We start from the raw sequence: 22,348 nt of genomic DNA on the forward strand, positions 1-22,348 counted from the left end.
AGCAGAGGATGGTTTCGATCCATCGACCTCTGGGTTATGGGCCCAGCACGCTTCCGCTGCGCCACTCTGCTGATTTTGTCGATGCAACAGTTTTCAATAAGTTCCAATGATTTGAAAGTGTTTGCAGTTTAAAATGCAATCGTTCAAGAAATTCGAGAATAGATGCAACCAGAATTTTTATGTTTGTTCACAAATGCAAAGCAACTTAAAACAATCGCCAGAAACAAACAAAAAATAAATCTGCTGTGACAAGGATTCGAACCTGGGTTGTCACGGCCACAACGTGAAGTACTAACCACTACGCGATCACAGCATGTATGTAGCAGAGGATGGTTTCGATCCATCGACCTCTGGGTTATGGGTCCAGTACGCTTCCGCTGCGCCACTCTGCTGATTATGTTCATGCAAAAGTTTTCAATAAGTTCCAATAATTTGATAGTGTTTGCAGTTTAAAATGCAATCATTCAAGAAATTCCAGAATAGATGCAACCAGAATTTTTATCTTTGTTCAGAAATGCAAAGCAACTTAAAACAATCGCCAGAAACAAACAAAAAACAAAAAATAAATCTGCTGTGACCAGGATTCGAACCTGGGTTGTCACGGCCACAACGTGAAGTACTAACCACTATACGATCACAGCATGTATGTAGCAGAGGATGGTTTCGATCCATCGACCTCTGGGTTATGGGCCCAGCACGCTTCCGCTGCGCCACTCTGCTGATTATGTTCATGCAAAAGTTTTCAATAAGTTCCAATAATTTGATAGTGTTTGCAGTTTAAAATGCAATCATTCAAGAAATTCGAGAATAGATGCAACCAGAATTTTTATCTTTGTTCACAAATGCAAAGCAACTTAAAACAATCGCAAGAAACAAACAAAAAACAAAAAACAAATGTGCTGTGACCAGGATTCGAATCTGGGTTGTCACGGCCACAACGTGAAGTACTAACCACTATACGATCACAGCATGTATGTAGCAGAGGATGGTTTCGATCCATCGACCTCTGGGTTATGGGCCCAGCACGCTTCCGCTGCGCCACTCTGCTGATTTAGACGATGCACCAGTTTTCAATAAGTTCCAATGATTTGAAAGTGTTTGCAGTTTAAAATGCAATCGTTCAAGAAATTCGAGAATAGACGCAACCAGAATTTTTATGTTTGTTCACAAATGCAAAGCAACTTAAAACAATCGCCAGAAACAAACAAAAAACAAAAAACAAATCTGCTGTGACCAGGATTCGAATCTGGGTTGTCACGGCCACAACGTGAAGTACTAACCACTATACGATCACAGCATGTATGTAGCAGAGGATGGTTTCGATCCATCGACCTCTGGGTTATGGGCCCAGCACGCTTCCGCTGCGCCACTCTGCTGATTTTGTCGATGCAACAGTTTTCAATAAGTTCCAATGATTTGAAAGTGTTTGCAGTTTAAAATGCAATCGTTCAAGAAATTCGAGAATAGATGCAACCAGAATTTTTATGTTTGTTCACAAATGCAAAGCAACTTAAAACAATCGCCAGAAACAAACAACAAATAAATCTGCTGTGACAAGGATTCGAACCTGGGTTGTCACGGCCACAACGTGAAGTACTAACCACTACGCGATCACAGCATGTATCTAGCAGAGGATGGTTTCGATCCATCGACCTCTGGGTTATGGGTCCAGTACGCTTCCGCTGCGCCACTCTGCTGATTATGTTCATGCAAAAGTTTTCAATAAGTTCCAATAATTTGATAGTGTTTGCAGTTTAAAATGCAATCATTCAAGAAATTCCAGAATAGATGCAACCAGAATTTTTATCTTTGTTCACAAATGCAAAGCAACTTAAAACAATCGCCAGAAACAAACAAAAAATAAATCTGCTGTGACCAGGATTCGAACCTGGGTTGTCACGGCCACAACGTGAAGTACTAACCACTATACGATCACAGCATGTATGTAGCAGAGGATGGTTTCGATCCATCGACCTCTGGGTTATGGGCCCAGCACGCTTCCGCTGCGCCACTCTGCTGATTATGTTCATGCAAAAGTTTTCAATAAGTTCCAATAATTTGATAGTGTTTGCAGTTTAAAATGCAATCATTCAAGAATATCGAGAATAGATGCAACCAGAATTTTTATCTTTGTTCACAAATGCAAAGCAACTTAAAACAATCGCAAGAAACAAACAAAAAACAAAAAACAAATCTGCTGTGACCAGGATTCGAACCTGGGTTGCAACGGCCACAACGTGAAGTACTAACCACTATACGATCACAGCATGTATGTAGCAGAGGATGGTTTCGATCCATCGACCTCTGGGTTATGGGCCCAGCACGCTTCCGCTGCGCCACTCTGCTGATTTTGACGATGCAACAGTTTTCAATAAGTTCCAATGGTTTGAAAGTCTTTGCAGTTTAAAATGCAATCGTTCAAGAAATTCGAGAATAGACGCAACCAGAAATTTTATGTTTGTTCACAAATGCAAAGCAACTTAAAACAATCGCCAGAAACAAACAAAAAACAAAAAACAAATCTGCTGTGACCAGGATTCGAACCTGGGTTGTCACGGCCACAACGTGAAGTACTAACCACTATACGATCACAGCATGTATGTAGCAGAGATGGTTTTGATCCATCGACCTCTGGGTTATGGGCCCAGCACGCTTCCGCTGCGCCACTCTGCTGATTTGGTCGATGCAACAGTTTTCAATAAGTTCCAATGATTTGAAAGTCTTTGCAATTTAAAATGCAATCATTCAAGAAATTCGAGAATAGACGCAACCAGAATTTTTATGTTTGTTCACAAATGCAAAGCAACTTAAAACAATCGCCAGAAACAAACAAAAAACAAAAAACAAATCTGCTGTGACCAGGATTCGAACCTGGGTTGTCACGGCCACAACGTGAAGTACTAACCACTATACGATCACAACATGTATGTAGCAGAGGATGGTTTCGATCCATCGACCTCTGGGTTATGGGCCCAGCACGCTTCCGCTGCGCCACTCTGCTGATTTTGACGATGCAAAAGTTTTCAATAAGTTCCAATAATTTGATAGTGTTTGCAGTTTAAAATGCAATCATTCAAGAATATCGAGAATAGATGCAACCAGAATTTTTATCTTTGTTCACAAATGCAAAGCAACTGAAAACAATCGCCAGAAACAAACAAAAAATAAATCTGCTGTGACAAGGATTCGAACCTGGGTTGTCACGGCCACAACGTGAAGTACTAACCACTATACGATCACAGCATGTATGTAGCAGAGGATGGTTTCGATCCATCGACCTCTGGGTTATGGGCCCAGCACGCTTCCGCTGCGCCACTCTGCTGATTTAGACGATGCACCAGTTTTCAATAAGTTCCAATGATTTGAAAGTCTTTGCAGTTTAAAATGCAATCATTCAAGAAATTCCAGAATAGATGCAACCAGAATTTTTATGTTTGTTCACAAATGCAAAGCAACTTAAAACAATCGCCAGAAACAAACAAAAAACAAAAAACAAATCTGCTGTGACCAGGATTCGAACCTGGGTTGTCACGGCCACAACGTGAAGTACTAACCACTATACGATCACAGCATGTATGTAGCAGAGGATGGTTTCGATCCATCGACCTCTGGGTTATGGGCCCAGCACGCTTCCGCTGCGCCACTCTGCTGATTATGTTCATGCAAAAGTTTTCAATAAGTTCCAATAATTTGATAGTGTTTGCAGTTTAAAATGCAATCATTCAAGAAATTCGAGAATAGATGCAACCAGAATTTTTATCTTTGTTCACAAATGCAAAGCAACTTAAAACAATCGCCAGAAACAAACAAAAAACAAAAAACAAATGTGCTGCGACCAGGATTCGAATCTGGGTTGTCACGGCCACAACGTGAAGTACTAACCACTATACGATCACAGCATGTATGTAGCAGAGGATGGTTTCGATCCATCGACCTCTGGGTTATGGGCCCAGCACGCTTCCGCTGCGCCACTCTGCTGATTTTGTCGATGCAACAGTTTTCAATAAGTTCCAATGATTTGAAAGTGTTTGCAGTTTAAAATGCAATCGTTCAAGAAATTCGAGAATAGATGCAACCCAAATTTTTATGTTTGTTCACAAATGCAAAGCAACTTAAAACAATCGCCAGAAACAAACAAAAAATAAATCTGCTGTGACAAGGATTCGAACCTGGGTTGTCACGGCCACAACGTGAAGTACTAACCACTACGCGATCACAGCATGTATGTAGCAGAGGATGGTTTCGATCCATCGACCTCTGGGTTATGGGTCCAGTACGCTTCCGCTGCGCCACTCTGCTGATCATGTTCATGCAAAAGTTTTCAATAAGTTCCAATAATTTGATAGTGTTTGCAGTTTAAAATGCAATCATTCAAGAAATTCCAGAATAGATGCAACCAGAATTTTTATGTTTGTTCACAAATGCAAAGCAACTTAAAACAATCGCCAGAAACAAACAAAAAACAAAAAACAAATCTGCTGTGACCAGGATTCGAACCTGGGTTGTCACGGCCACAACGTGAAGTACTAACCACTACGCGATCACAGCATGTATGTAGAAGAGGATGGTTTCGATCCATCGACCTCTGGGTTATGGGTCCAGTACGCTTCCGCTGCGCCACTCTGCTGATTATGTTCATGCAAAAGTTTTCAATAAGTTTCAATAATTTGATAGTGTTTGCAGTTTAAAATGCAATCATTCAAGAAGTTCCAGAATAGATGCAACCAGAATTTTTATGTTTGTTCACAAATGCAAAGCAACTTAAAACAATCGCAAGAAACAAACAAAAAACAAAAAACAAATCTGCTGTGACCAGGATTCGAACCTGGGTTGTCACGGCCACAACGTGAAGTACTAACCACTATACGATCACAGCATGTATGTAGCAGAGGATGGTTTCGATCCATCGACCTCTGGGTTATGGGCCCAGCACGCTTCCGCTGCGCCACTCTGCTGATTTTGACGATGCAAAAGTTTTCAATAAGTTCCAATAATTTGATAGTGTTTGCAGTTTAAAATGCAATCGTTCAAGAAATTCCAGAATAGATGCAACCAGAATTTTTATGTTTGTTCACAAATGCAAAGCAACTTAAAACAATCGCCAGAAACAAACAAAAAATAAAAAACAAATCTGCTGTGACCAGGATTCGAACCTGGGTTGTCACGGCCACAACGTGAAGTACTAACCACTATACGATCACAGCATGTATGGAGCAGAGGATGGTTTCGATCCATCGACCTCTGGGTTATGGGCCCAGCACGCTTCCGCTGCGCCACTCTGCTGATTTTGACGATGCAACAGTTTTCAATAAGTTCCAATGGTTTGAAAGTCTTTGCAGTTTAAAATGCAATCGTTCAAGAAATTCGAGAATAGACGCAACCAGAATTTTTATGTTTGTTCACAAATGCAAAGCAACTTAAAACAATCGCCAGAAACAAACAAAAAACAAAAAACAAATCTGCTGTGACCAGGATTCGAACCTGGGTTGCAACGGCCACAACGTGAAGTACTAACCACTATACGATCACAGCATGTATGTAGCAGAGATGGTTTTGATCCATCGACCTCTGAGTTATGCGCCCAGCACGCTTCCGCTGCGCCACTCTGCTGATTTAGACGATGCACCAGTTTTCAATCAGTTCCAATGATTTGAAAGTGTTTGCAGTTTAAAATGCAATCATTCAAGAAATCCCAGAATAGACGCAACCAGAATTTTTATGTTTGTTCACAAATGCAAAGCAACTTAAAACAATCGCCAGAAACAAACAAAAAACAAAAAACAAATCTGCTGTGACCACGGTTCGAATCTGGGTTGTTACGGCCACAACGTGAAGTACTAACCACTATACGATCACAGCATGTATGTAGCAGAGGATGGTTTCGATCCATCGACCTCTGGGTTATGGGCCCAGCACGCTTCCGCTGCGCCACTCTGCTGATTTTGTCGATGCAACAATTTTCAATAAGTTCCAATGATTTGAAAGTGTTTGCAGTTTAAAATGCAATCGTTCAAGAAATTCGAGAATAGATGCAACCAGAATTTTTATGTTTGTTCACAAATGCAAAGCAACTTAAAACAATCGCCAGAAACAAACAAAAAACAAAAAACAAATCTGCTGTGACAAGGATTCGAACCTGGGTTGTCACGGCCACAACGTGAAGTACTAACCACTACGCGATCACAGCATGTATGTAGCAGAGGATGGTTTCGATCCATCGACCTCTGGGTTATGGGTCCAGTACGCTTCCGCTGCGCCACTCTGCTGATTATGTTCATGCAAAAGTTTTCAATAAGTTCCAATAATTTGATAGTGTTTGCAGTTTAAAATGCAATCATTCAAGAAATTCCAGAATAGATGCAACCAGAATTTTTATCTTTGTTCACAAATGCAAAGCAACTTAAAACAATCGCCAGAAACAAACAAAAAACAAAAAATAAATCTGCTGTGACCAGGATTCGAACCTGGGTTGTCACGGCCACAACGTGAAGTACTAACCACTATACGATCACAGCATGTATGTAGCAGAGGATGGTTTCGATCCATCGACCTCTGGGTTATGGGCCCAGCACGCTTCCGCTGCGCCACTCTGCTGATTATGTTCATGCAAAAGTTTTCAATAAGTTGCAATAATTTGATAGTGTTTGCAGTTTAAAATGCAATCATTCAAGAAATTCGAGAATAGATGCAACCAGAATTTTTATGTTTGTTCACAAATGCAAAGCAACTTAAAACAATCGCAAGAAACAAACAAAAAACAAAAAACAAATGTGCTGTGACCAGGATTCGAATCTGGGTTGTCACGGCCACAACGTGAAGTACTAACCACTATACGATCACAGCATGTATGTAGCAGAGGATGGTTTCGATCCATCGACCTCTGGGTTATGGGCCCAGCACGCTTCCGCTGCGCCACTCTGCTGATTTTGACGATGCAACAGTTTTCAATAAGTTCCAATGGTTTGAAAGTCTTTGCAGTTTAAAATGCAATCGTTCAAGAAATTCGAGAATAGACGCAACCAGAATTTTTATGTTTGTTCACAAATGCATAGCAACTTAAAACAATCGCCAGAAACAAACAAAAAACAAAAAACAAATCTGCTGTGACCAGGATTCGAACCTGGGTTGCAACGGCCACAACGTGAAGTACTAACCACTATACGATCACAGCATGTATGTAGCAGAGATGGTTTTGATCCATCGACCTCTGAGTTATGGGCCCAGCACGCTTCCGCTGCGCCACTCTGCTGATTTAGACGATGCACCAGTTTTCAATAAGTTCCAATGATTTGAAAGTGTTTGCAGTTTAAAATGCAATCGTTCAAGAAATTCGAGAATAGACGCAACCAGAATTTTTATGTTTGTTCACAAATGCAAAGCAACTTAAAACAATCGCCAGAAACAAACAAAAAACAAAAAACAAATCTGCTGTGACCAGGATTCGAATCTGGGTTGTCACGGCCACAACGTGAAGTACTAACCACTATACGATCACAGCATGTATGTAGCAGAGGATGGTTTCGATCCATCGACCTCTGGGTTATGGGCCCAGCACGCTTCCGCTGCGCCACTCTGCTGATTTTGTCGATGCAACAGTTTTCAATAAGTTCCAATGATTTGAAAGTGTTTGCAGTTTAAAATGCAATCGCTCAAGAAATTCGAGAATAGATGCAACCCAAATTTTTATGTTTGTTCACAAATGCAAAGCAACTTAAAACAATCGCCAGAAACAAACAAAAAATAAATCTGCTGTGACAAGGATTCGAACCTGGGTTGTCACGGCCACAACGTGAAGTACTAACCACTACGCGATCACAGCATGTATCTAGCAGAGGATGGTTTCGATCCATCGACCTCTGGGTTATGGGTCCAGTACGCTTCCGCTGCGCCACTCTGCTGATTATGTTCATGCAAAAGTTTTCAATAAGTTCCAATAATTTGATAGTGTTTGCAGTTTAAAATGCAATCATTCAAGAAATTCCAGAATAGATGCAACCAGAATTTTTATCTTTGTTCACAAATGCAAAGCAACTTAAAACAATCGCCAGAAACAAACAAAAAATAAATCTGCTGTGACCAGGATTCGAACCTGGGTTGTCACGGCCACAACGTGAAGTACTAACCACTATACGATCACAGCATGTATGTAGCAGAGGATGGTTTCGATCCATCGACCTCTGGGTTATGGGCCCAGCACGCTTCCGCTGCGCCACTCTGCTGATTATGTTCATGCAAAAGTTTTCAATAAGTTCCAATAATTTGATAGTGTTTGCAGTTTAAAATGCAATCATTCAAGAAATTCGAGAATAGATGCAACCAGAATTTTTATCTTTGTTCACAAATGCAAAGCAACTTAAAACAATCGCAAGAAACAAACAAAAAACAAAAAACAAATCTGCTGTGACCAGGATTCGAACCTGGGTTGCAACGGCCACAACGTGAAGTACTAACCACTATACGATCACAGCATGTATGTAGCAGAGGATGGTTTCGATCCATCGACCTCTGGGTTATGGGCCCAGCACGCTTCCGCTGCGCCACTCTGCTGATTTTGACGATGCAACAGTTTTCAATAAGTTCCAATGGTTTGAAAGTCTTTGCAGTTTAAAATGCAATCATTCAAGAAATTCCAGAATAGATGCAACCAGAATTTTTATGTTTGTTCACAAATGCAAAGCAACTTAAAACAATCGCCAGAAACAAACAAAAAACAAAAAACAAATCTGCTGTGACCAGGATTCGAACCTGGGTTGTCACGGCCACAACGTGAAGTACTAACCACTATACGATCACAGCATGTATGTAGCAGAGGATGGTTTCGATCCATCGACCTCTGGGTTATGGGCCCAGCACGCTTCCGCTGCGCCACTCTGCTGATTATGTTCATGCAAAAGTTTTCAATAAGTTCCAATAATTTGAATGTGTTTGCAGTTTAAAATGCAATCATTCAAGAAATTCGAGAATAGATGCAACCAGAATTTTTATGTTTGTTCACAAATGCAAAGCAACTTAAAACAATCGCAAGAAACAAACAAAAAACAAAAAACAAATGTGCTGTGACCAGGATTCGAATCTGGGTTGTCACGGCCACAACGTGAAGTACTAACCACTATACGATCACAGCATGTATGGAGCAGAGGATGGTTTCGATCCATCGACCTCTGGGTTATGGGCCCAGCACGCTTCCGCTGCGCCACTCTGCTGATTTTGACGATGCAACAGTTTTCAATAAGTTCCAATGGTTTGAAAGTCTTTGCAGTTTAAAATGCAATCGTTCAAGAAATTCGAGAATAGACGCAACCAGAATTTTTATGTTTGTTCACAAATGCAAAGCAACTTAAAACAATCGCCAGAAACAAACAAAAAACAAAAAACAAATCTGCTGTGACCAGGATTCGAACCTGGGTTGCAACGGCCACAACGTGAAGTACTAACCACTATACGATCACAGCATGTATGTAGCAGAGATGGTTTTGATCCATCGACCTCTGAGTTATGGGCCCAGCACGCTTCCGCTGCGCCACTCTGCTGATTTAGACGATGCACCAGTTTTCAATCAGTTCCAATGATTTGAAAGTGTTTGCAGTTTAAAATGCAATCATTCAAGAAATCCCAGAATAGACGCAACCAGAATTTTTATGTTTGTTCACAAATGCAAAGCAACTTAAAACAATCGCCAGAAACAAACAAAAAACAAAAAACAAATCTGCTGTGACCACGGTTCGAATCTGGGTTGTTACGGCCACAACGTGAAGTACTAACCACTATACGATCACAGCATGTATGTAGCAGAGGATGGTTTCGATCCATCGACCTCTGGGTTATGGGCCCAGCACGCTTCCGCTGCGCCACTCTGCTGATTTTGTCGATGCAACAGTTTTCAATAAGTTCCAATGATTTGAAAGTGTTTGCAGTTTAAAATGCAATCGTTCAAGAAATTCGAGAATAGATGCAACCAGAATTTTTATGTTTGTTCACAAATGCAAAGCAACTTAAAACAATCGCCAGAAACAAACAAAAAATAAATCTGCTGTGACAAGGATTCGAACCTGGGTTGTCACGGCCACAACGTGAAGTACTAACCACTACGCGATCACAGCATGTATGTAGCAGAGGATGGTTTCGATCCATCGACCTCTGGGTTATGGGTCCAGTACGCTTCCGCTGCGCCACTCTGCTGATTATGTTCATGCAAAAGTTTTCAATAAGTTCCAATAATTTGATAGTGTTTGCAGTTTAAAATGCAATCATTCAAGAAATTCCAGAATAGATGCAACCAGAATTTTTATCTTTGTTCAGAAATGCAAAGCAACTTAAAACAATCGCCAGAAACAAACAAAAAACAAAAAATAAATCTGCTGTGACCAGGATTCGAACCTGGGTTGTCACGGCCACAACGTGAAGTACTAACCACTATACGATCACAGCATGTATGTAGCAGAGGATGGTTTCGATCCATCGACCTCTGGGTTATGGGCCCAGCACGCTTCCGCTGCGCCACTCTGCTGATTATGTTCATGCAAAAGTTTTCAATAAGTTGCAATAATTTGATAGTGTTTGCAGTTTAAAATGCAATCATTCAAGAAATTCGAGAATAGATGCAACCAGAATTTTTATCTTTGTTCACAAATGCAAAGCAACTTAAAACAATCGCAAGAAACAAACAAAAAACAAAAAACAAATGTGCTGTGACCAGGATTCGAATCTGGGTTGTCACGGCCACAACGTGAAGTACTAACCACTATACGATCACAGCATGTATGTAGCAGAGGATGGTTTCGATCCATCGACCTCTGGGTTATGGGCCCAGCACGCTTCCGCTGCGCCACTCTGCTGATTTAGACGATGCACCAGTTTTCAATAAGTTCCAATGATTTGAAAGTGTTTGCAGTTTAAAATGCAATCGTTCAAGAAATTCGAGAATAGACGCAACCAGAATTTTTATGTTTGTTCACAAATGCAAAGCAACTTAAAACAATCGCCAGAAACAAACAAAAAACAAAAAACAAATCTGCTGTGACCAGGATTCGAATCTGGGTTGTCACGGCCACAACGTGAAGTACTAACCACTATACGATCACAGCATGTATGTAGCAGAGGATGGTTTCGATCCATCGACCTCTGGGTTATGGGCCCAGCACGCTTCCGCTGCGCCACTCTGCTGATTTTGTCGATGCAACAGTTTTCAATAAGTTCCAATGATTTGAAAGTGTTTGCAGTTTAAAATGCAATCGTTCAAGAAATTCGAGAATAGATGCAACCAGAATTTTTATGTTTGTTCACAAATGCAAAGCAACTTAAAACAATCGCCAGAAACAAACAAAAAATAAATCTGCTGTGACAAGGATTCGAACCTGGGTTGTCACGGCCACAACGTGAAGTACTAACCACTACGCGATCACAGCATGTATCTAGCAGAGGATGGTTTCGATCCATCGACCTCTGGGTTATGGGTCCAGTACGCTTCCGCTGCGCCACTCTGCTGATTATGTTCATGCAAAAGTTTTCAATAAGTTCCAATAATTTGATAGTGTTTGCAGTTTAAAATGCAATCATTCAAGAAATTCCAGAATAGATGCAACCAGAATTTTTATCTTTGTTCACAAATGCAAAGCAACTTAAAACAATCGCCAGAAACAAACAAAAAATAAATCTGCTGTGACCAGGATTCGAACCTGGGTTGTCACGGCCACAACGTGAAGTACTAACCACTATACGATCACAGCATGTATGTAGCAGAGGATGGTTTCGATCCATCGACCTCTGGGTTATGGGCCCAGCACGCTTCGGCTGCGCCACTCTGCTGATTATGTTCATGCAAAAGTTTTCAATAAGTTCCAATAATTTGATAGTGTTTGCAGTTTAAAATGCAATCATTCAAGAATATCGAGAATAGATGCAACCAGAATTTTTATCTTTGTTCACAAATGCAAAGCAACTTAAAACAATCGCAAGAAACAAACAAAAAACAAAAAACAAATCTGCTGTGACCAGGATTCGAACCTGGGTTGCAACGGCCACAACGTGAAGTACTAACCACTATACGATCACAGCATGTATGTAGCAGAGGATGGTTTCGATCCATCGACCTCTGGGTTATGGGCCCAGCACGCTTCCGCTGCGCCACTCTGCTGATTTTGACGATGCAACAGTTTTCAATAAGTTCCAATGGTTTGAAAGTCTTTGCAGTTTAAAATGCAATCGTTCAAGAAATTCGAGAATAGACGCAACCAGAAATTTTATGTTTGTTCACAAATGCAAAGCAACTTAAAACAATCGCCAGAAACAAACAAAAAACAAAAAACAAATCTGCTGTGACCAGGATTCGAACCTGGGTTGTCACGGCCACAACGTGAAGTACTAACCACTATACGATCACAGCATGTATGTAGCAGAGATGGTTTTGATCCATCGACCTCTGGGTTATGGGCCCAGCACGCTTCCGCTGCGCCACTCTGCTGATTTGGTCGATGCAACAGTTTTCAATAAGTTCCAATGATTTGAAAGTCTTTGCAATTTAAAATGCAATCATTCAAGAAATTCGAGAATAGACGCAACCAGAATTTTTATGTTTGTTCACAAATGCAAAGCAACTTAAAACAATCGCCAGAAACAAACAAAAAACAAAAAACAAATCTGCTGTGACCAGGATTCGAACCTGGGTTGTCACGGCCACAACGTGAAGTACTAACCACTATACGATCACAACATGTATGTAGCAGAGGATGGTTTCGATCCATCGACCTCTGGGTTATGGGCCCAGCACGCTTCCGCTGCGCCACTCTGCTGATTATGTTCATGCAAAAGTTTTCAATAAGTTGCAATAATTTGATAGTGTTTGCAGTTTAAAATGCAATCATTCAAGAAATTCGAGAATAGATGCAACCAGAATTTTTATCTTTGTTCACAAATGCAAAGCAACTTAAAACAATCGCAAGAAACAAACAAAAAACAAAAAACAAATGTGCTGTGACCAGGATTCGAATCTGGGTTGTCACGGCCACAACGTGAAGTACTAACCACTATACGATCACAGCATGTATGTAGCAGAGGATGGTTTCGATCCATCGACCTCTGGGTTATGGGCCCAGCACGCTTCCGCTGCGCCACTCTGCTGATTTAGACGATGCACCAGTTTTCAATAAGTTCCAATGATTTGAAAGTGTTTGCAGTTTAAAATGCAATCGTTCAAGAAATTCGAGAATAGACGCAACCAGAATTTTTATGTTTGTTCACAAATGCAAAGCAACTTAAAACAATCGCCAGAAACAAACAAAAAACAAAAAACAAATCTGCTGTGACCAGGATTCGAATCTGGGTTGTCACGGCCACAACGTGAAGTACTAACCACTATACGATCACAGCATGTATGTAGCAGAGGATGGTTTCGATCCATCGACCTCTGGGTTATGGGCCCAGCACGCTTCCGCTGCGCCACTCTGCTGATTTTGTCGATGCAACAGTTTTCAATAAGTTCCAATGATTTGAAAGTGTTTGCAGTTTAAAATGCAATCGTTCAAGAAATTCGAGAATAGATGCAACCAGAATTTTTATGTTTGTTCACAAATGCAAAGCAACTTAAAACAATCGCCAGAAACAAACAAAAAATAAATCTGCTGTGACAAGGATTCGAACCTGGGTTGTCACGGCCACAACGTGAAGTACTAACCACTACGCGATCACAGCATGTATCTAGCAGAGGATGGTTTCGATCCATCGACCTCTGGGTTATGGGTCCAGTACGCTTCCGCTGCGCCACTCTGCTGATTATGTTCATGCAAAAGTTTTCAATAAGTTCCAATAATTTGATAGTGTTTGCAGTTTAAAATGCAATCATTCAAGAAATTCCAGAATAGATGCAACCAGAATTTTTATCTTTGTTCACAAATGCAAAGCAACTTAAAACAATCGCCAGAAACAAACAAAAAATAAATCTGCTGTGACCAGGATTCGAACCTGGGTTGTCACGGCCACAACGTGAAGTACTAACCACTATACGATCACAGCATGTATGTAGCAGAGGATGGTTTCGATCCATCGACCTCTGGGTTATGGGCCCAGCACGCTTCCGCTGCGCCACTCTGCTGATTATGTTCATGCAAAAGTTTTCAATAAGTTCCAATAATTTGATAGTGTTTGCAGTTTAAAATGCAATCATTCAAGAATATCGAGAATAGATGCAACCAGAATTTTTATCTTTGTTCACAAATGCAAAGCAACTTAAAACAATCGCAAGAAACAAACAAAAAACAAAAAACAAATCTGCTGTGACCAGGATTCGAACCTGGGTTGCAACGGCCACAACGTGAAGTACTAACCACTATACGATCACAGCATGTATGTAGCAGAGGATGGTTTCGATCCATCGACCTCTGGGTTATGGGCCCAGCACGCTTCCGCTGCGCCACTCTGCTGATTTTGACGATGCAACAGTTTTCAATAAGTTCCAATGGTTTGAAAGTCTTTGCAGTTTAAAATGCAATCGTTCAAGAAATTCGAGAATAGACGCAACCAGAAATTTTATGTTTGTTCACAAATGCAAAGCAACTTAAAACAATCGCCAGAAACAAACAAAAAACAAAAAACAAATCTGCTGTGACCAGGATTCGAACCTGGGTTGTCACGGCCACAACGTGAAGTACTAACCACTATACGATCACAGCATGTATGTAGCAGAGATGGTTTTGATCCATCGACCTCTGGGTTATGGGCCCAGCACGCTTCCGCTGCGCCACTCTGCTGATTTGGTCGATGCAACAGTTTTCAATAAGTTCCAATGATTTGAAAGTCTTTGCAATTTAAAATGCAATCATTCAAGAAATTCGAGAATAGACGCAACCAGAATTTTTATGTTTGTTCACAAATGCAAAGCAACTTAAAACAATCGCCAGAAACAAACAAAAAACAAAAAACAAATCTGCTGTGACCAGGATTCGAACCTGGGTTGTCACGGCCACAACGTGAAGTACTAACCACTATACGATCACAACATGTATGTAGCAGAGGATGGTTTCGATCCATCGACCTCTGGGTTATGGGCCCAGCACGCTTCCGCTGCGCCACTCTGCTGATTTTGACGATGCAAAAGTTTTCAATAAGTTCCAATAATTTGATAGTGTTTGCAGTTTAAAATGCAATCATTCAAGAATATCGAGAATAGATGCAACCAGAATTTTTATCTTTGTTCACAAATGCAAAGCAACTGAAAACAATCGCCAGAAACAAACAAAAAATAAATCTGCTGTGACAAGGATTCGAACCTGGGTTGTCACGGCCACAACGTGAAGTACTAACCACTATACGATCACAGCATGTATGTAGCAGAGGATGGTTTCGATCCATCGACCTCTGGGTTATGGGCCCAGCACGCTTCCGCTGCGCCACTCTGCTGATTTAGACGATGCACCAGTTTTCAATAAGTTCCAATGATTTGAAAGTCTTTGCAGTTTAAAATGCAATCATTCAAGAAATTCCAGAATAGATGCAACCAGAATTTTTATGTTTGTTCACAAATGCAAAGCAACTTAAAACAATCGCCAGAAACAAACAAAAAACAAAAAACAAATCTGCTGTGACCAGGATTCGAACCTGGGTTGTCACGGCCACAACGTGAAGTACTAACCACTATACGATCACAGCATGTATGTAGCAGAGGATGGTTTCGATCCATCGACCTCTGGGTTATGGGCCCAGCACGCTTCCGCTGCGCCACTCTGCTGATTATGTTCATGCAAAAGTTTTCAATAAGTTCCAATAATTTGATAGTGTTTGCAGTTTAAAATGCAATCATTCAAGAAATTCGAGAATAGATGCAACCAGAATTTTTATCTTTGTTCACAAATGCAAAGCAACTTAAAACAATCGCCAGAAACAAACAAAAAACAAAAAACAAATGTGCTGCGACCAGGATTCGAATCTGGGTTGTCACGGCCACAACGTGAAGTACTAACCACTATACGATCACAGCATGTATGTAGCAGAGGATGGTTTCGATCCATCGACCTCTGGGTTATGGGCCCAGCACGCTTCCGCTGCGCCACTCTGCTGATTTTGTCGATGCAACAGTTTTCAATAAGTTCCAATGATTTGAAAGTGTTTGCAGTTTAAAATGCAATCGTTCAAGAAATTCGAGAATAGATGCAACCCAAATTTTTATGTTTGTTCACAAATGCAAAGCAACTTAAAACAATCGCCAGAAACAAACAAAAAATAAATCTGCTGTGACAAGGATTCGAACCTGGGTTGTCACGGCCACAACGTGAAGTACTAACCACTACGCGATCACAGCATGTATGTAGCAGAGGATGGTTTCGATCCATCGACCTCTGGGTTATGGGTCCAGTACGCTTCCGCTGCGCCACTCTGCTGATCATGTTCATGCAAAAGTTTTCAATAAGTTCCAATAATTTGATAGTGTTTGCAGTTTAAAATGCAATCATTCAAGAAATTCCAGAATAGATGCAACCAGAATTTTTATGTTTGTTCACAAATGCAAAGCAACTTAAAACAATCGCCAGAAACAAACAAAAAACAAAAAACAAATCTGCTGTGACCAGGATTCGAACCTGGGTTGTCACGGCCACAACGTGAAGTACTAACCACTACGCGATCACAGCATGTATGTAGAAGAGGATGGTTTCGATCCATCGACCTCTGGGTTATGGGTCCAGTACGCTTCCGCTGCGCCACTCTGCTGATTATGTTCATGCAAAAGTTTTCAATAAGTTTCAATAATTTGATAGTGTTTGCAGTTTAAAATGCAATCATTCAAGAAATTCCAGAATAGATGCAACCAGAATTTTTATGTTTGTTCACAAATGCAAAGCAACTTAAAACAATCGCAAGAAACAAACAAAAAACAAAAAACAAATCTGCTGTGACCAGGATTCGAACCTGGGTTGTCACGGCCACAACGTGAAGTACTAACCACTATACGATCACAGCATGTATGTAGCAGAGGATGGTTTCGATCCATCGACCTCTGGGTTATGGGCCCAGCACGCTTCCGCTGCGCCACTCTGCTGATTTTGACGATGCAAAAGTTTTCAATAAGTTCCAATAATTTGATAGTGTTTGCAGTTTAAAATGCAATCGTTCAAGAAATTCCAGAATAGATGCAACCAGAATTTTTATGTTTGTTCACAAATGCAAAGCAACTTAAAACAATCGCCAGAAACAAACAAAAAATAAAAAACAAATCTGCTGTGACCAGGATTCGAACCTGGGTTGTCACGGCCACAACGTGAAGTACTAACCACTATAATGTATGTAGCAGAGGATGGTTTCGATCCATCGACCTCTGGGTTATGGGCCCAGCACGCTTCCGCTGCGCCACTCTGCTGATTTAGACGATGCACCAGTTTTCAATAAGTTCCAATGATTTGAAAGTCTTTGCAGTTTAAAATGCAATCATTCAAGAAATTCCAGAATAGATGCAACCAGAATTTTTATGTTTGTTCACAAATGCAAAGCAACTTAAAACAATCGCCAGAAACAAACAAAAAACAAAAAACAAATCTGCTGTGACCAGGATTCGAACCTGGGTTGTCACGGCCACAACGTGAAGTACTAACCACTATACGATCACAGCATGTAAGGTACCTGCAGCTAACAAGGCCCATTAAAAAACTATTGCGTATAACTGAAAAACCATTTAACCGTTCCAGGCCAAATTCGGCATGATTGTTGCGGAGGTTGATATTAAACATCCATTAGATTTTGAGGACGTTTGCAAGTTTTGTTTTTGTAGGATAACAGTTTAAAAAAAATTAAAACTTGGGCCTTAATACAAACCTATGCTGTTAATAAAGCCCAACATTTTCATGTTTTTAAAAATAGTCTAGAAACCAATCAGACTCATTTGTACTTTGCTTCGGTCAAATAAAAGTTCAAACAAGCAACGTTATTAACTCATATTACACATATACTGTTAACTAAGACATATATAACTGTTAATCTGAAGGTACTAAAAAAGAATAAACGACCCGTCGACATTTGACAACCTAAAATACTAAATGAAAGATTACTTCCACAAACATCTTATTTGGACTTTTTATCTCCCTGAGAAAGCAAAAAAGCAAATTTTGTGCATATCAGTCGCTTTTACTATAAAAGAGACTTGAGAAAATAACAAATTATCGTTGGGCCTTATTGCAAGCAATGGCTGATAAACAAAACCGTAATAAAATTTATTTGAAGTAATTCTTTTTTCCAGATCGGATAATGCTCCAATTAAACTAAAATGACCCCATTACTAATATATCTCAATAAGTTTTCATTTCGACAACACAACCTTTTCATTTTTGCTACCAATTTTAACAAAAAATAATAAAAAGTTGAAAATAAACCCTTCTTAATTTGGATTGGTCATGATAACAATTACATATAACTTGCAAGTCCAAAACTTTGTAAATCATTTAAAGGACATATATATTTTAAAATTACATCTAAACGAAAGCAATTTTTCTGGCACATAAAAAAATATTAGCAGTGGGCCTTATTACCTTCCGGGCCTACATACCTTCAGGTACCTTATGTAGCAGAGGATGGTTTCGATCCATCGACCTCTGGGTTATGGGCCCAGCACGCTTCCGCTGCGCCACTCTGCTGATTATGTTCATGCAAAAGTTTTCAATAAGTTCCAATAATTTGATAGTGTTTGCAGTTTAAAATGCAATCATTCAAGAAATTCCAGAATAGATGCAACCAGAATTTTTATCATTGTTCACAAATGCAAAGCAACTTAAAACAATCGCAAGAAACAAACAAAAAACAAAAAACAAATCTGCTGTGACCAGGATTCGAACCTGGGTTGTCACGGCCACAACGTGAAGTACTAACCACTATACGATCACAGCATGTATGTAGAAGAGGATGGTTTCGATCCATCGACCTCTGGGTTATGGGTCCAGTACGCTTCCGCTGCGCCACTCTGCTGATTATGTTCATGCAAAAGTTTTCAATAAGTTCCAATAATTTGAAAGTGTTTGCAGTTTAAAATGCAATCATTCAAGAAATTCCAGAATAGATGCAACCAGAATTTTTGTGTTTGTTCACAAATGCAAAGCAACTTAAAACAATCGCCAGAAACAAACAAAAAACAAAAAACAAATCTGCTGTGACCAGGATTCGAACCTGGGTTGTCACGGCCACAACGTGAAGTACTAACCACTATACGATCACAGCATGTATGTAGCAGAGGATGGTTTCGATCCATCGACCTCTGGGTTATGGGCCCAGCACGCTTCCGCTGCGCCACTCTGCTGATTATGTTCATGCAAAAGTTTTCAATAAGTTCCAATAATTTGATAGTGTTTGCAGTTTAAAATGCAATCATTCAAGAAATTCGAGAATAGATGCAACCAGAATTTTTATCTTTGTTCACAAATGCAAAGCAACTTAAAACAATCGCCAGAAACAAACAAAAAACAAAAAACAAATGTGCTGTGACCAGGATTCGAATCTGGGTTGTCACGGCCACAACGTGAAGTACTAACCACTATACGATCACAGCATGTATGGAGCAGAGGATGGTTTCGATCCATCGACCTCTGGGTTATGGGCCCAGCACGCTTCCGCTGCGCCACTCTGCTGATTTTGACGATGCACCAGTTTTCAATCAGTTCCAATGGTTTGAAAGTCTTTGCAGTTTAAAATGCAATCGTTCAAGAAATTCGAGAATAGACGCAACCAGAATTTTTATGTTTGTTCACAAATGCAAAGCAACTTAAAACAATCGCCAGAAACAAACAAAAAATAAATCTGCTGTGACAAGGATTCGAACCTGGGTTGTCACGGCCACAACGTGAAGTACTAACCACTACGCGATCACAGCATGTATGTAGCAGAGGATGGTTTCGATCCATCGACCTCTGGGTTATGGGCCCAGCACGCTTCCGCTGCGCCACTCTGCTGATTATGTTCATGCAAAAGTTTTCAATAAGTTCCAATAATTTGATAGTGTTTGCAGTTTAAAATGCAATCATTCAAGAAATTCAACAATAGATGCAACCAGAATTTTTATGTTTGTTCACAAATGCAAAGCAACTTAAAACAATCGCCAGAAACAAACAAAAAACAAAAAACAAATCTGCTGTGACCAGGATTCGAACCTGGGTTGTCACGGCCACAACGTGAAGTACTAACCACTATACGATCACAGCATGTATGTAGAAGAGGATGGTTTCGATCCATCGACCTCTGGGTTATGGGTCCAGTACGCTCCCGCTGCGCCACTCTGCTGATTATGTTCATGCAAAAGTTTTCAATAAGTTCCAATAATTTGATAGTGTTTGCAGTTTAAAATGCAATCATTCAAGAAATTCCAGAATAGATGCAACCAGAATTTTTATGTTTGTTCACAAATGCAAAGCAACTTAAAACAATCGCCAGAAACAAACAAAAAACAAATCTGCTGTGACCAGGATTCGAACCTGGGTTGTCACGGCCACAACGTGAAGTACTAACCACTATACGATCACAACATGTATGTAGCAGAGGATGGTTTCGAACCATCGACCTCTGGGTTATGGGCCCAGCACGCTTCCGCTGCGCCACTCTGCTGATTTAGACGATGCACCAGTTTTCAATAAGTTCCAATGATTTGAAAGTCTTTGCAGTTTAAAATGCAATCATTCAAGAAATTCCAGAATAGATGCAACCAGAATTTTTATGTTTGTTCACAAATGCAAAGCAACTTAAAACAATCGCCAGAAACAAACAAAAAACAAAAAACAAATCTGCTGTGACCAGGATTCGAACCTGGGTTGTCACGGCCACAACGTGAAGTACTAACCACTATACGATCACAGCATGTATGTAGCAGAGGATGGTTTCGATCCATCGACCTCTGGGTTATGGGCCCAGCACGCTTCCGCTGCGCCACTCTGCTGATTATGTTCATGCAAAAGTTTTCAATAAGTTCCAATAATTTGATAGTGTTTGCAGTTTAAAATGCAATCATTCAAGAAATTCGAGAATAGATGCAACCAGAATTTTTATCTTTGTTCACAAATGCAAAGCAACTTAAAACAATCGCCAGAAACAAACAAAAAACAAAAAACAAATGTGCTGTGACCAGGATTCGAATCTGGGTTGTCACGGCCACAACGTGAAGTACTAACCACTATACGATCACAGCATGTATGGAGCAGAGGATGGTTTCGATCCATCGACCTCTGGGTTATGGGCCCAGCACGCTTCCGCTGCGCCACTCTGCTGATTTTGACGATGCACCAGTTTTCAATCAGTTCCAATGGTTTGAAAGTCTTTGCAGTTTAAAATGCAATCGTTCAAGAAATTCGAGAATAGACGCAACCAGAATTTTTATGTTTGTTCACAAATGCAAAGCAACTTAAAACAATCGCCAGAAACAAACAAAAAATAAATCTGCTGTGACAAGGATTCGAACCTGGGTTGTCACGGCCACAACGTGAAGTACTAACCACTACGCGATCACAGCATGTATGTAGCAGAGGATGGTTTCGATCCATCGACCTCTGGGTTATGGGCCCAGCACGCTTCCGCTGCGCCACTCTGCTGATTATGTTCATGCAAAAGTTTTCAATAAGTTCCAATAATTTGATAGTGTTTGCAGTTTAAAATGCAATCATTCAAGAAATTCGAGAATAGATGCAACCAGATTTTTTATCTTTGTTCACAAATGCAAAGCAACTTAAAACAATCGCAAGAAACAAACAAAAAACAAAAAACAAATGTGCTGTGACCAGGATTCGAATCTGGGTTGTCACGGCCACAACGTGAAGTACTAACCACTATACGATCACAGCATGTATGAAGCAGAGGATGGTTTCGATCCATCGACCTCTGGGTTATGGGCCCAGCACGCTTCCGCTGCGCCACTCTGCTGATTTTGACGATGCAACAGTTTTCAATAAGTTCCAATGGTTTGAAAGTCTTTGCAGTTTAAAATGCAATCGTTCAAGAAATTCGAAAATAGACGCAACCAGAATTTTTATGTTTGTTCACAAATGCAAAGCAACTTAAAACAATCGCCAGAAACAAACAAAAAACAAAAAACAAATGTGCTGTGACCAGGATTCGAATCTGGGTTGTCACGGCCACAACGTGAAGTACTAACCACTATACGATCACAGCATGTATGTAGCAGAGATGGTTTTGATCCATCGACCTCTGAGTTATGGGCCCAGCACGCTTCCGCTGCGCCACTCTGCTGATTTAGACGATGCACCAGTTTTCAATAAGTTCCAATGATTTGAAAGTCTTTGCAGTTTAAAATGCAATCGTTCAAGAAATTCGAGAATAGACGCAACCAGAATTTTTATGTTTGTTCACAAATGCAAAGCAACTTAAAACAATCGCCAGAAAC

The 22,348-nt window shown here is 40.4% G+C and overlaps 21 non-coding genes across 21 annotated transcripts; all 21 read right to left on the bottom strand.

Annotated features, from left to right (window-relative positions):
- Window positions 1–569: 569 nt before the first annotated feature.
- Window positions 570–641, bottom strand: Trnah-gug (transfer RNA histidin (anticodon GUG)). Its single transcript has one exon. It is a non-coding gene; the product is annotated as a tRNA-His (tRNA).
- A 1,226-nt stretch (window positions 642–1,867) lies between these two features.
- On the bottom strand, window positions 1,868–1,939 carry Trnah-gug (transfer RNA histidin (anticodon GUG)). The gene has a single exon. It is a non-coding gene; the product is annotated as a tRNA-His (tRNA).
- A 584-nt stretch (window positions 1,940–2,523) lies between these two features.
- On the bottom strand, window positions 2,524–2,595 carry Trnah-gug (transfer RNA histidin (anticodon GUG)). Its single transcript has one exon. It is a non-coding gene; the product is annotated as a tRNA-His (tRNA).
- A 904-nt stretch (window positions 2,596–3,499) lies between these two features.
- Window positions 3,500–3,571, bottom strand: Trnah-gug (transfer RNA histidin (anticodon GUG)). Its single transcript has one exon. It is a non-coding gene; the product is annotated as a tRNA-His (tRNA).
- A 1,233-nt stretch (window positions 3,572–4,804) lies between these two features.
- Window positions 4,805–4,876, bottom strand: Trnah-gug (transfer RNA histidin (anticodon GUG)). The gene has a single exon. It is a non-coding gene; the product is annotated as a tRNA-His (tRNA).
- Window positions 4,877–5,132: 256 nt separating this feature from the next.
- Window positions 5,133–5,204, bottom strand: Trnah-gug (transfer RNA histidin (anticodon GUG)). The gene has a single exon. It is a non-coding gene; the product is annotated as a tRNA-His (tRNA).
- A 1,239-nt stretch (window positions 5,205–6,443) lies between these two features.
- Trnah-gug (transfer RNA histidin (anticodon GUG)) lies at window positions 6,444–6,515 on the bottom strand. The gene has a single exon. It is a non-coding gene; the product is annotated as a tRNA-His (tRNA).
- A 1,553-nt stretch (window positions 6,516–8,068) lies between these two features.
- Window positions 8,069–8,140, bottom strand: Trnah-gug (transfer RNA histidin (anticodon GUG)). The gene has a single exon. It is a non-coding gene; the product is annotated as a tRNA-His (tRNA).
- A 584-nt stretch (window positions 8,141–8,724) lies between these two features.
- Trnah-gug (transfer RNA histidin (anticodon GUG)) lies at window positions 8,725–8,796 on the bottom strand. The gene has a single exon. It is a non-coding gene; the product is annotated as a tRNA-His (tRNA).
- Window positions 8,797–10,356: 1,560 nt separating this feature from the next.
- On the bottom strand, window positions 10,357–10,428 carry Trnah-gug (transfer RNA histidin (anticodon GUG)). The gene has a single exon. It is a non-coding gene; the product is annotated as a tRNA-His (tRNA).
- A 1,226-nt stretch (window positions 10,429–11,654) lies between these two features.
- Trnah-gug (transfer RNA histidin (anticodon GUG)) lies at window positions 11,655–11,726 on the bottom strand. The gene has a single exon. It is a non-coding gene; the product is annotated as a tRNA-His (tRNA).
- A 584-nt stretch (window positions 11,727–12,310) lies between these two features.
- Window positions 12,311–12,382, bottom strand: Trnah-gug (transfer RNA histidin (anticodon GUG)). The gene has a single exon. It is a non-coding gene; the product is annotated as a tRNA-His (tRNA).
- A 1,553-nt stretch (window positions 12,383–13,935) lies between these two features.
- On the bottom strand, window positions 13,936–14,007 carry Trnah-gug (transfer RNA histidin (anticodon GUG)). Its single transcript has one exon. It is a non-coding gene; the product is annotated as a tRNA-His (tRNA).
- Window positions 14,008–14,591: 584 nt separating this feature from the next.
- Window positions 14,592–14,663, bottom strand: Trnah-gug (transfer RNA histidin (anticodon GUG)). The gene has a single exon. It is a non-coding gene; the product is annotated as a tRNA-His (tRNA).
- A 904-nt stretch (window positions 14,664–15,567) lies between these two features.
- On the bottom strand, window positions 15,568–15,639 carry Trnah-gug (transfer RNA histidin (anticodon GUG)). The gene has a single exon. It is a non-coding gene; the product is annotated as a tRNA-His (tRNA).
- A 1,233-nt stretch (window positions 15,640–16,872) lies between these two features.
- On the bottom strand, window positions 16,873–16,944 carry Trnah-gug (transfer RNA histidin (anticodon GUG)). Its single transcript has one exon. It is a non-coding gene; the product is annotated as a tRNA-His (tRNA).
- Window positions 16,945–17,518: 574 nt separating this feature from the next.
- Window positions 17,519–17,590, bottom strand: Trnah-gug (transfer RNA histidin (anticodon GUG)). Its single transcript has one exon. It is a non-coding gene; the product is annotated as a tRNA-His (tRNA).
- A 1,195-nt stretch (window positions 17,591–18,785) lies between these two features.
- Window positions 18,786–18,857, bottom strand: Trnah-gug (transfer RNA histidin (anticodon GUG)). The gene has a single exon. It is a non-coding gene; the product is annotated as a tRNA-His (tRNA).
- A 256-nt stretch (window positions 18,858–19,113) lies between these two features.
- On the bottom strand, window positions 19,114–19,185 carry Trnah-gug (transfer RNA histidin (anticodon GUG)). Its single transcript has one exon. It is a non-coding gene; the product is annotated as a tRNA-His (tRNA).
- Window positions 19,186–20,090: 905 nt separating this feature from the next.
- Trnah-gug (transfer RNA histidin (anticodon GUG)) lies at window positions 20,091–20,162 on the bottom strand. The gene has a single exon. It is a non-coding gene; the product is annotated as a tRNA-His (tRNA).
- A 577-nt stretch (window positions 20,163–20,739) lies between these two features.
- On the bottom strand, window positions 20,740–20,811 carry Trnah-gug (transfer RNA histidin (anticodon GUG)). Its single transcript has one exon. It is a non-coding gene; the product is annotated as a tRNA-His (tRNA).
- Between the last annotated feature and the right edge of the window lie 1,537 nt (window positions 20,812–22,348).

Source organism: Phallusia mammillata, chromosome 7 (genome assembly GCF_965637545.1).
Source record: "Phallusia mammillata chromosome 7, kaPhaMamm4.hap1.1, whole genome shotgun sequence".
In the NCBI taxonomy this organism is placed as follows: domain Eukaryota; kingdom Metazoa; phylum Chordata; class Ascidiacea; order Phlebobranchia; family Ascidiidae; genus Phallusia; species Phallusia mammillata.